Genomic DNA, 11303 nt, shown 5'->3' on the forward strand with positions numbered 1-11303 from the left:
TTCTGTCACAGTGTCCTGTAGAAAGGTCTCATTGCCCTAACAGTACCCTGTGCTCCACCTATTCATCTCTGCCCAATCTGTTCTCATTCCCTGGGCCCCTGGCAACTATTTGTCTTTCAAAGGTCTCTGCAGTTTTGTTAAGTATATAGTCTCAGGTTGACGTCTACTTTACCATATGCATTTAAGCTTCTTGATAGCTTGATAAATTTTGTTTTAGTGATGAATATCCATTGTGTGGAATGAGTGTTTAACTACAGATAGTTTAATTTGTCTAATTTGTGACAACATAAAAAGATTTCTAAAAATACTATGAACAGGTATTTGTTGACTAAATAGTCAACTTGACCTGAAACCTGAGATTATGTTTGCTTGATTGCATGGCAACACTATAGTAAGTTTTGCTCCCACATTGCAAAAACTGTTTTTCTAAGACAGGATACCAATGTGCACTGTTCACCATGAAGTGGGCAGCTCCACACACTCAGCAGTAGTGGGCATGTCCATGCTTTAGCTTTGATCTGCTGCAGGGCACAGTACCCTCTTTCTATCTTCATATGTAGTTCCCTAGAGGGGAATAATCTTAACACCTTTTCCTCTGCTTACTCAGCAGTGTGTGCTTCATTTTCTGTTGCTCTGCTCAAAATTCAAGCACTATATTGAATAAAATAAAGAGAGGACATACCCTTCTTGGCCCTCAGTCTAGAGAATATTTTCAGTTTCCTCCATTTAGTATAAAGTTAACTACAAGCTTAATGAATAGCTTTTATTCTACTGATACATGTTCTTTTTATTTCTAGTTTACATGTAGCTTTTTGAAAAGATGAAAATGATTTATCTATTTTGTAAAAGTATTTTAAAAATAGTACACATGATTATTCACTACATCAAAGCAAACTAGGAAACCCTGTGAACTAGGATCAATGGCGGATGATCTGGAGATCCATGTGAGCCAAGGAAATCCACAGTTCATCAAATGATACAGTCTGTCTGTGTTATCTTTCTGTATCTTTGGGAGCAACGCATGCCTTTTTAATCAGTAAGAGGTGCGTCTGTAATTGGATAGCTAAGACAATGTACATCTGAGTGGTTTTTGCTGATTCTCATGAGTTTATTGGTTGGTTCTAATGCTGTTCTTTTCTTTTCCTCTCATCTGTCACAGATGTCACTCTTTAATTGAGTTGGATGTACTCGAGTTTTCTAGTCACCATTGGTTCATCTGTTCTTCCTATGAAAGTTGCTTTCTTTCCTGATGCTCCTGTTGTGACTATTTTCATGTTTTCCATGTAGGGTTTCTAGAAATGTCTTCACCAGTGGTGCTTTAGGTTTTACAAATAGTGTTGTTTCGACCCTCTTTGGAGTTATTGATTATTTTCTAAAATTAGACTTTTGAACTCGCTGGCATTTCAACCATTTCAAGATCTTTAGATTTAGGAGTGTATCTATAGGAGTGGGGACTTTTGGAGTCAAATTTATATTTTATTCATAGTTTCCATGCTTATAAGCAAAAAGGAATGAACACATCTGTTGAGATGAGGAGCTTTTTTAAACCTGCATTGAAAGTCACTGTCTCTTGAGGGCTTAATCACCAGCTCTTCTAAGACTGGAGAGAATAATCTTCAGGGATAACAACAATACCCAACACAGCACTCCTGCTGGTGCTGCATGGACTGAAGACTGAGCCAGTCAAGGCCATTGGTTTCTGGTCTGCCATGCACTTCAGAGACATTCACATTTTGCTTAGAGCATTCCTCATTTGGGTCTTGTCTGCTGTTCGTCCTCTGTGCAGGTGTGTGTGTGTGGTTGTCCTTAATTGTGATGCTGTGGTACACCATCCCTGTGGTCTTTGTCCTCTCCACAGGTGTCCTGTGTCTGTCCTACCTCGTCATGTTATATACCAACCCTGTGGTCTTTGTCCTCTCCACAGGTGTCCTGTGTCTGTCCTACCTCGTCATGTTATATACCACCCCTGTGATCTTCATCCTCTCCACAGGTGCCCTGTGTCTGTCCTACCTTGTCATGTTATATACCATTCCTGTGGTCTTTGTCTTCTCCACAGGTGTTCTACATCTGTCCTCCATTGTGATGCTGTGGTGGGCCATCTTTGTCTTCTCCACAGGAGCTGTGCATCTGTCCTCCATTGTGATGCTGTTGTGGACTATCCATGAGATCCTTTTCTCCTTTACAGGTGCTTTCTGTCTGTCCCAGACTGTGATATTGTGGACCATCTTTGGGTTCTGATAGTTGCAACTGCTCCCTGCTTTCAGGTTCCAAAGTAACTCAGTCTAGAGAAATATAATCCTCTCAAGATGGGAATGAAATGGCTTCCCTTCTCAGTGTTGTCTTGTTATGCACCTCCTGACCCACCAAATCTGCCAGGTGTCCTGTGGATTTAAGGTTTGAGAATAACAGTGAGTTTATTCATGGTGTAGGATTGTCTGTGTTATCTTTCTGTTGTGGCTTTGACTTCTCTTACTCTCCAGAAATTTAGGGTAAGAGCTGTGGTCTGTTTCCTGGTCTTGTTTTTGTTTGTTTGTTTGTTTGTTTTTTGTGTAACTTTTCTGTCTTGTCATTATTTCCAGCTACCCTTTATCAATTTTTGAATTCCCAGGGCTCTTTCTCTCTTTGGAATAAATTTCTTTTTTGTTACTCTGATTCTATATGTCTATAGAGCCATATTGAGGAAGCTTTACAGCAGCCCTTTCACCCTGGGCTGAGCTAGAACTCAGTTTTGTTTATAGTGCAGTGTCATTTATTTATAACTTAACTTACTGACTGATAATCACTGACTAGCACTTATATAAACTGTTGTCAAGGTCAGATTGTAGTGGTGGTATACACCCCAAATCCCAGCCTTCAAGACACATAAGAAGAAGTTTTGAGGCTATCCTGGGATAAATTAAGAGTGAGACTCTGTCTCAAAAACAAAGAAGGAAATCATTGTTCTTAGAATATCAATTTCACTATACTCACAATTGACATGATTCCCCCTTTAGTAAACATACTAGAGGATGTACTGTGTCACAGAGTAAAATGTATTTATGTTGAAGGAATCTAGCAGCTTTTCACATATCAGCACTGTAGGGGGATATCCTAGAGCCTTGTCACTCTGGCATAGTCAATCTTATTTCTTTTCTCATAGCTTTCTTTCTTTCCTTCTTTTCTTCTTCCTTTTGAGAAAGAGTGTCATCAAGCATGCTGGCCTTGTTTACTTGTGTGCTCACTATATAGCTGAGGATGACCTTAGAACCTCTTGAGCCTCTGTGTACCTCCTGCGTGACAAGATTATGGACATGTTCCATCATACCCTGCTTTATGCAATGTAGGAGATTGAACCCAGAGTCTTGTGTATACTACACAAGCACTCTACCAACTGAGCCACATTATCAGCTTATAGTCAGGTTTGCTTATATTTGCTTTTAAATAGTTGCAATGTGATATGTCTTTGTGTCTTTAATTCATACAGGCTAATGGTGTTGAACACTTTGTTAGGTGTTTGATAGCCATTCACATATATTCTTCAATACTAATGCAAATATTTATTTATTTATTTAAATAAAAAATGTTTATCTTTATTTTATGTGTATGAGTGTTTTCCTGCATGCATGCATGTGTGTGGACCATATGAATTCCTAGACTTTAGAACTGGCCATTGATTCCCTAGGAACTAGAATTAAGGATGATTGTGAGCTATCATGTAGATGCTGGGAATCAAGCATAGATTCTTGAGGAAAGCAGCCAGTGTTATTAACCATTAAGTCATCTCTCCAGCTATTCATTTACTTATCTTTAACTGTTTTAAGTTTCTGGGCTTTTTTTTTATATTCCTCACATAAACACTTTTCTAAATATGTATTGTAAATGCTGTCTCAGACTGAAGATCATTTAGTTTCTTAATAATTTATGTAAATGTGATTTAAAGGATGCTTTTACAAGGCCTATTCTGTCATAGTTTATGTTTTGATTTCTCTTGATTTTCCTGGGAAAACTTTTTCAAGTGCATAGATAAAAGTAACAAGGTTTTTGTATGAAGCACACACCTTTGTACACTCAAGTGCTCATTGTAGTTTAAAGGTTGTCTCTACTGCCTGGAAAAGACAACATTGACATTGTTGATTATTTCTCTTGGGTATGTCCTAGCACACTGTTTTCTGTTTTCTTATATGCAAGTCTTTGTTAAGGGCTAGTCTGACTAAATGGAAAGAACTTTGGGTAATTAAAAATATTCGTGGTTTTTATATGACGTGGCTTCTTCTGAAAGAATTGTTTTATACATGGGAAAGTAAGAGTAGCAATATATTATTGAAAAGCCCCACTTTGAAATGATTCATCGTAAAATGATGAAAAAAAATATAGTTGGGTTTGAGTATCATGTTCTAAGTACCTAGGAAATCCGAAAGATGAGAACTTCGAAAATCTAAGCAAACATCTTGTTAGCATCCCACTCTTGGCTTTCTTTACAGTGGGATATGTTCTAGGCTCTAGATGGCAAGGGAGCCTGATATAGGCTGTTTTGTCAAGGCTTCAAGCTGTCATTGTAAGCTTTGACCCCTTTTTTTATCTTGACCTTGAATACACTTTCTTCACCCCAAATACAAAAGTGAACAACTTTCTTTGACAAATGGTTATTGAATGTTTTCTAAGTGTCAGGTATGGTAAAAAGGAAGTCCATGATCATGAGGAAATATTTTAGGTTTTACATTCACCTTTGATATATATATGTATATATACTGTTCTCTACTCTATTCTTGGGTCTAGGAAAGTCTGTGTCTCATTTGGTGTCAAATTAATTTCTCACCTGTCTTGTGATACTTATCCTCATCAGTTTCCTCCTCTTTCCACATTTTCCAAATTTTGGTAAAAATTCTAAATTTTTACACCATTTCTTTTAAAATTGATGCCTATGACTCTTTCTTAACCCCATGTTTTAGTTTATAAAATGTCATTTATTGTTAATATTTGCTATATTTGCCTAAGTAGATGCCAAAGAAGTGAAGCTCTAGAAAAAGTTTATTATACCAAGGCAGACTAGAATTTAAGATAAATAGTACTTTTGAAATTTCTCGACTGTATAACGATGGAGATATTCTTATGTATTTAAAGACATCCCATCGGAACTTCTCAGCCCATAGTGAATCCTTTTCCTTCTCTTCGCAGCATCAGTATGGACCCTTTACCCTATAATCAAAGCTGTCAACACTGGAGATGATATGGCGCAGCAGCTCCAGGTACCCCATTACCTTGGAAAGTTTTGGGAAGGCATAAAGTTGAGATGCACGCTATAGTTTTCTTCAGTGAGCCTATGTTAATGCTAATTTAACAAAAACCTTCAATTTTGTATTTTCTAGCACCATCTACACCACAACATAATTTGGTTTCCAAGTCTAAAAAGGTGTGCACCCAGCCTACTGGAGCCTAGGCCCCTCTCATAGCACACCCTCAACAGCCTTTCGTGAAGATCTACTGTCCCTGCAGTTTACCTACAATTTTTTTCTAGAAAGAAAAAATCTCCTATAACAATCTGACAAGGACTGTTGGTTACAACTAACACAAGTACTATGTGACCCAAAACAAGCATTGTCCTGAAAAAATGTTGAGAGAAAGGTTAAGAATTCAGACACAAAGATAGCAACACTAACAGCACAGCATGATAATGTGTAATGTGTGGTCCCACATTCAGTCTTGCTGCTGGGGTGTCTGAACTCTGGTCAGGCAGAAGAAGGGCGTCAGTCTACAGCCCATCCTCTTCACCATTAGGGTTTAGGGGTGGCGGAACGCAGCCTAAGATGGGGGCCCCAGCTCAAGTGAGAAACAGGGTAGGTCAAGTGAGAAACAGGGTAGGCTGAGGTCATGGAGGTAGGGGTTCCCAAACTCCCAGGTATCTAGCTACTGGGATGGATACAAGTGAAGTCAGGAACAAGGGGGTCATGCAGGCTAGTGAGAGTGATGAGCTTAGGGCTCAGAGAGGTGGAACTCCTGCTTAGTTTGGGGGTGAATGTCTGTGTCCAGAGTGCAGAGGGACCTTCGGCAGGGATGGCTCCCCACCCCCAACCCCTACAGCTGTTCTTGATGAGAGAGGCAGTCCTTTCTTATCTGAACTGTTTATTCCTTGTTCATCGTGGAAAAATGGGTGCATATGACTAACTCAGGATGAACCAGAGATTATATATCTTTTGTAGGCAGGAATGTCTGGGAAAGGAAGCTTATTGGTCAAATCCTTGGGTTGGCCCATCTAGATACCTCATTAGCATAGATAACTCTTGCGCTTTGACTAGTGGTCATGATTTTCATGTGGGATATCATGGTCGTGTGTTACAAGACAGGAACTGGGTAGGGAGTTGTTGAAACTCCTACCATTTTCAGATATGAGAAATACCAGGGTTTCTGAATCTGCTCAATCTTCCCAGTTTTTTGTCTGGTAACACGGTTCCACTTTTCCCCATAGTAATGTATTATATAGATTGAAGGTTGAAAATTATGAACTAGTCACTGTGATTATTGTCATATCAGTATGGGGCTCCATCTTAGGGAAGCTAAGAGTAAGAGGAATAAAATAAGAAGCTACACCTCTTGTGATACTTGGCTCCTTGTGAAAGGAGGACCACTTCTTTCTAAAACCCATAAAGAGGCTATGTTGGACACTCAGGGTTTGTCATCCTATGCTTTAATGTAGCTATGGCAGAGCTACTAGTCATTTAAGGCCTTAAACATGTGTTCTCATCACATCTGAAAACATCTTTCCTCATACCTTGCTTTGAACTCCAGAATGTTCTGATGCTGTGGAGCAATGTGCCAACACCCATCATGCACACATTACAATGCCCTGTAACATTTTGGATCTCTCCTTGTGGCACAGAATTTGAGACAATAGATGAATGCTTCTTTTATTTTCTTCCACGGTACAGATAGCTTTAGGGCCTTTTTTGGTCACTTTCCCTGAAGGTTGGAGGCACTGCAACCCTTGTCAATTCAATGGCAATCAAAGCAGATGCTTTGCTTCTTTTCACGCTCATTAAAATCACTTCACAAAGAAAATACATGTCTGTGTTCTCTCTTTGGCTCTACTTTCAAGGACTCCAGATAAAGATCTTAGGACAGAAGAAGCAAATGACTTGTTAAGGAGTAGGGTATTGGGCTAATGGAAATCCTTCCACCCACAAGGAAAAAATCTGAAACAATCACTTCCTTTCTAACAGGGGAAAATAATAGAGCTGTACTCAGCATGAGTAATAGAGAGACTTTTCTTTGATGAACCTAATTCTTAGACACCAAGGAATGTTAAAAAACCGTCAATAATTTTTCTATGGATCTTAAGAGAGACGGAGATAAAATAAGGAGGTAGAGGATCAGTCATAACAGGATAAGAGCCTTCCGAACCATCAGACTCCAGCTGGTGCTAGATCACATGAAAAGGAAGTACTGACTGAGCAGAGACATTGGAGAGTAGGGAAACCTCTTTTAGTCCCATGTGGTTGGTTATATAAAACTATGTTTATGAGAATATTGAAGAGTACGTGAAAACATACATTTTACACACAAGTTTTCATGGTTTTGCATCTTATACGATTACTTAATTGCAACTAAGGAAAGGCATATTGCATGATAAGAAGAGGGAGAAAACTGGTCATAAATGATTTTCTTCTACCATAAAGACACATAGTCTGTCTTTGTAGCTTCAGACAGGTACTGGTACCATCCTAGCGAATCTGGGCTGTGAATTGCATGCATAAGCCTGGCCTTTAGGTAGACCATAAGGGTTTCTCTTGTTTATAATTCTAGCTACTGCTCTGTCTAAATATCTATCAGTGGCTTTCAACTTATCTTAGGTCTGTAGTTTCTTCCCTGTTCTGAATTGTCTTAGCCGTGCACCTCATCACCACTGATGGCTTTTGCTCTAAGAGGCTTTTATATCTTTTTGGTAGCAGTCATTTCTATAGAAATCACAGGAGAGTTCTGGCTTGAGCACACTGTGGTGGTCTTTTTATGGGACAGGGATTATCTGCTACTAGACTGCTGAAGCTATAAATAAGGCCCACGCTCCCTGAAAAGTGTTCAGAAGATTTTGAAATAAATGTGCCTCCAACCACGGAGCATCTGTCACCATCAGAATCCTTCTGACTCCATGACTTTGTGTTGTTTATAATGACTCCAACAACCCCTGGAAAGTTGACATGGGCTCTATCAATGGGACATGTTCATGCTAGTCTTTTTAGAAAGATAGCTAGATTTCCTTCAGTGGAAGTTAGGTTTGTTAATGATTCTTTGTTCCTAAAGCAGGGCGAGAATAACAAGTATAATGTGATCCAGAAAGCACAATTCATTGGTAATTCTTCCAAAGCCACTATATGGCCTTCAGGAGGATTTCCTTCTTGGAGTCATACTTCCTGCTCAGCAGGTGAAGGGCTGAATCATAACAACACAGCAGAAAGGGAGGAGCAAAAAGTGAAGGCTTACATTTCCTTTGGAGGGACACAGCTCTAGTCTAACCTGCTAAACCGTTCCCATCACCATCAGAAAGCAGCAAAGGTAAGGAGAAATCGTTCCGTACTTTATGAGTAGAAATTGTTGTCAGAGGGAGACAAATAAGAGTCAAAAGATGACACTTTAACAAGTGTGTAATGAGTCATATGAGGGGGTAGCTTATTATTTAACTAAATGTGGCTCTTCACTGACCTTTTGATAAGGTTATTACCATAGTTGAATATCATTGAAAATGTGCATAGATAAAACCATTAATTTGGCCAACTATATCTCATAAATCTGATTGTTTTGGTGAAGAAATTGTGGATTATATTTTCTATTTAGTATTAATCCTAATTCTTTAGATAAGTATTGTCCCTTTGTCTCTGTGGTATTTCTCTGTGTGCATATAGAAGCATGTGTGTGTGTGTGTCTGTTTGTGTGTGTGTGTGTGTCTGTATGCATGTGTGTAAGTTCCTCTCTGAGTGTGTATGTCTGTGTATGTGTTTGTGTCTGTGTCTATCTGTAAATTCCTCTCTCTCTATGTCTTTCTCTGTGTTTGTATCTCTCTCTCCCTCCCCCCTCTCTCTAGGTCGGGTGGTCTGTGTTGTTTTTTTCTGTGTGCTTCTTTGTGTCTGTGTCTGTGAGTTTCTCTGTGTGTTCTTTTACCAGGCAGTGCTCAGGTTGTAAGAAGCGGGGATCTTTGTCATATATGTGCTCTGAAAGAGCTGACCAAGACTTTGCACCTCTGTACAGTCCTATTTCTGATGCATGTTCCCTTCCTGACATTCCTTGAATAGAATCTTCTCTTCTTGAATCCATTTTTGTAAACCTAAAAAGGACAAGAGGCTTAGGTATCTTTCTTTGCTTCCTTTTCTCCCACGGCTAGCTTTAGATTACACATTCAACTTTCCTGGAAGATATTTCTTGTCCTAAAATATAGTCAGAAAAGTATATAGATGTTCAAGGAAGCTTTCTAAAATTCTCTCCTTTTCAAATTCCACTGCACCATCTTCCATGAAGCTCCCAACTTTTCCTCTGCAGATCGGTTTGGCCATGATGGGTTCTACACATGTCTTTCAGGATTCATATGCTTTTAGACTTTTACCCGGTGTGTTTTTCTTCATGTAAATTGACTGCTCAGTATTCATTAGTCTAGAAGTGATAAAATGTTCAGTGGTATTTTCTCTAGTATATATTTGTTCTGGGGCAAACATGAAGACATTGAAAAGTTCATAAATTTATTTTCCTCCCCTCAAAGAATGATAATTCTAGTGAAAAAACCCAATATATTCACTGGACCAAAATCTGTAATTCACCTAATTCTTTTTATGCAAAGACAATCACCCAGATGTTCAAAGATATCAGTAAAGGCTAGAGCATAAAATTAATTGAATGCAATTTTGAAACTAGAACTGTTATAAAAGATTTGTGCTTGTAGCTATAAAGGTAGTATTCTAGAGAATGAACTGAGATTATAGACATCTTAAACGCTGTATTATAAACCTGCACACAACAAAGCCCATGACAGTATTGTAATTACAAATTTAATTTCCAACATCTTTATTAATATGAACTCAGCATTTTTGTTCCTTGTTGGAAATTTAGCTGTCAGATTCAGCTGTGAGGGCAGGTGAGCTGTACTGTTTATTTACTCTTATCTGTTGAAGTTAGCTGCCAAAGCTCTTGCATTACTTAATAGCATGTGGCAGTGGCTGGGAGAAACAGGAGGCTCAGAAGAGATGGACCACAGTTCCAGTCCTAATAGTGTGCAGTTTCTCAAGCTCTCAATCTATCCTCTGCAGAACTGCAGAGGCTTAGCTCATTCTTCAAGACTAAACACTCTGAATCCTACACATACAGTACTTAGTGTATATGTGGACCCTGTGATCCAATCACTTATTTCTCAAAGGCATTTTAGCGTATGTATGTAAACAAGGTATATGAAGACGATCTTCACAGCACTTCCTATGATGCTGTGGTGCAGGGTGCCATTGAAGTGTCAGTCCTAGGGAGTAAATAGGCTAACATATGATGAAAATAAAAGAATTCAATAGCAGAAGTGGTATATCTGGAGCAACGTGGATATATCCTAAAGATACAGTACTAAATGAAGAATGAACCACTTAACAGAAGATTGTTTATGAAAGCTAAAAAGTATATGATCCAACAAAATTAATATTTTACAAGAACACATACAAATAAAGGGTATTGTCTAAAGAAATTAAAGTATGGTCTGAGAATGGGGTGAAAGAGTACATTAGCTTAAAGTGGTGAGTAAAGAGGAGAGGGACCTGTGTAGTCCCAGGATGCTGGCTCCCAGGGGCAGGAGGCTCATGCTTCAAGCTTTTCTACTCAGGATTTAAAGAAAGAAACAGAATTTTAAAAAGTACAGAACACAGTAAGTGACCCTACTGTACTCTAAAGTCTTTTAAGAAGTCTCAGTAATTGCAGGCTTCAGTGACTACTTTATAATCAAAATGGCATAAATTGAAAAGAATTACACTTGAAGTTACATCCTAGAATGTGATTTCACCCAGTAACTCCACCCAGTACAGACTATAATATGGAGAGAGGCCAGCTTGGATGTACCTCAGTACTGGGTGGACTTTTATTGTTAAGATTACCAAATACGTGTTTTCCAAGGACACTAACTGTTACAGATGCTATGGAGAGCTGTATGAAGATTAAGCTGACGGGCAGTGTCTAGCTCCAGAGACTCAGACCGCACAGTGGCACAAGATCAGCAAAGCCCCCTGAAATATTTTTGTTTTGAAACAAATACCCACAGAAGGAGTTGCAGAGATTAACTATGGAGAAGAGACTGAAGGAAGGGCAAGCCAGCC

General features: G+C 38.9%; 1 protein-coding gene across 1 annotated transcript in view; it reads left to right on the forward strand.

The window, feature by feature from the left end:
• Positions 1–8415: 8415 nt before the first annotated feature.
• Positions 8416–11303, forward strand: part of Serpinb11 (serpin family B member 11) — a 21831-nt gene continuing 18943 nt past the window's right edge. The window contains exon 1 of the mRNA XM_031340744.1: positions 8416–8523. The gene's annotated coding sequence lies outside the window, so the exon portion shown is untranslated. The remainder of the gene's footprint in view (positions 8524–11303) is intronic.

This window comes from Mastomys coucha, unplaced genomic scaffold (assembly GCF_008632895.1).
Source record: "Mastomys coucha isolate ucsf_1 unplaced genomic scaffold, UCSF_Mcou_1 pScaffold1, whole genome shotgun sequence".
In the NCBI taxonomy this organism is placed as follows: domain Eukaryota; kingdom Metazoa; phylum Chordata; class Mammalia; order Rodentia; family Muridae; genus Mastomys; species Mastomys coucha.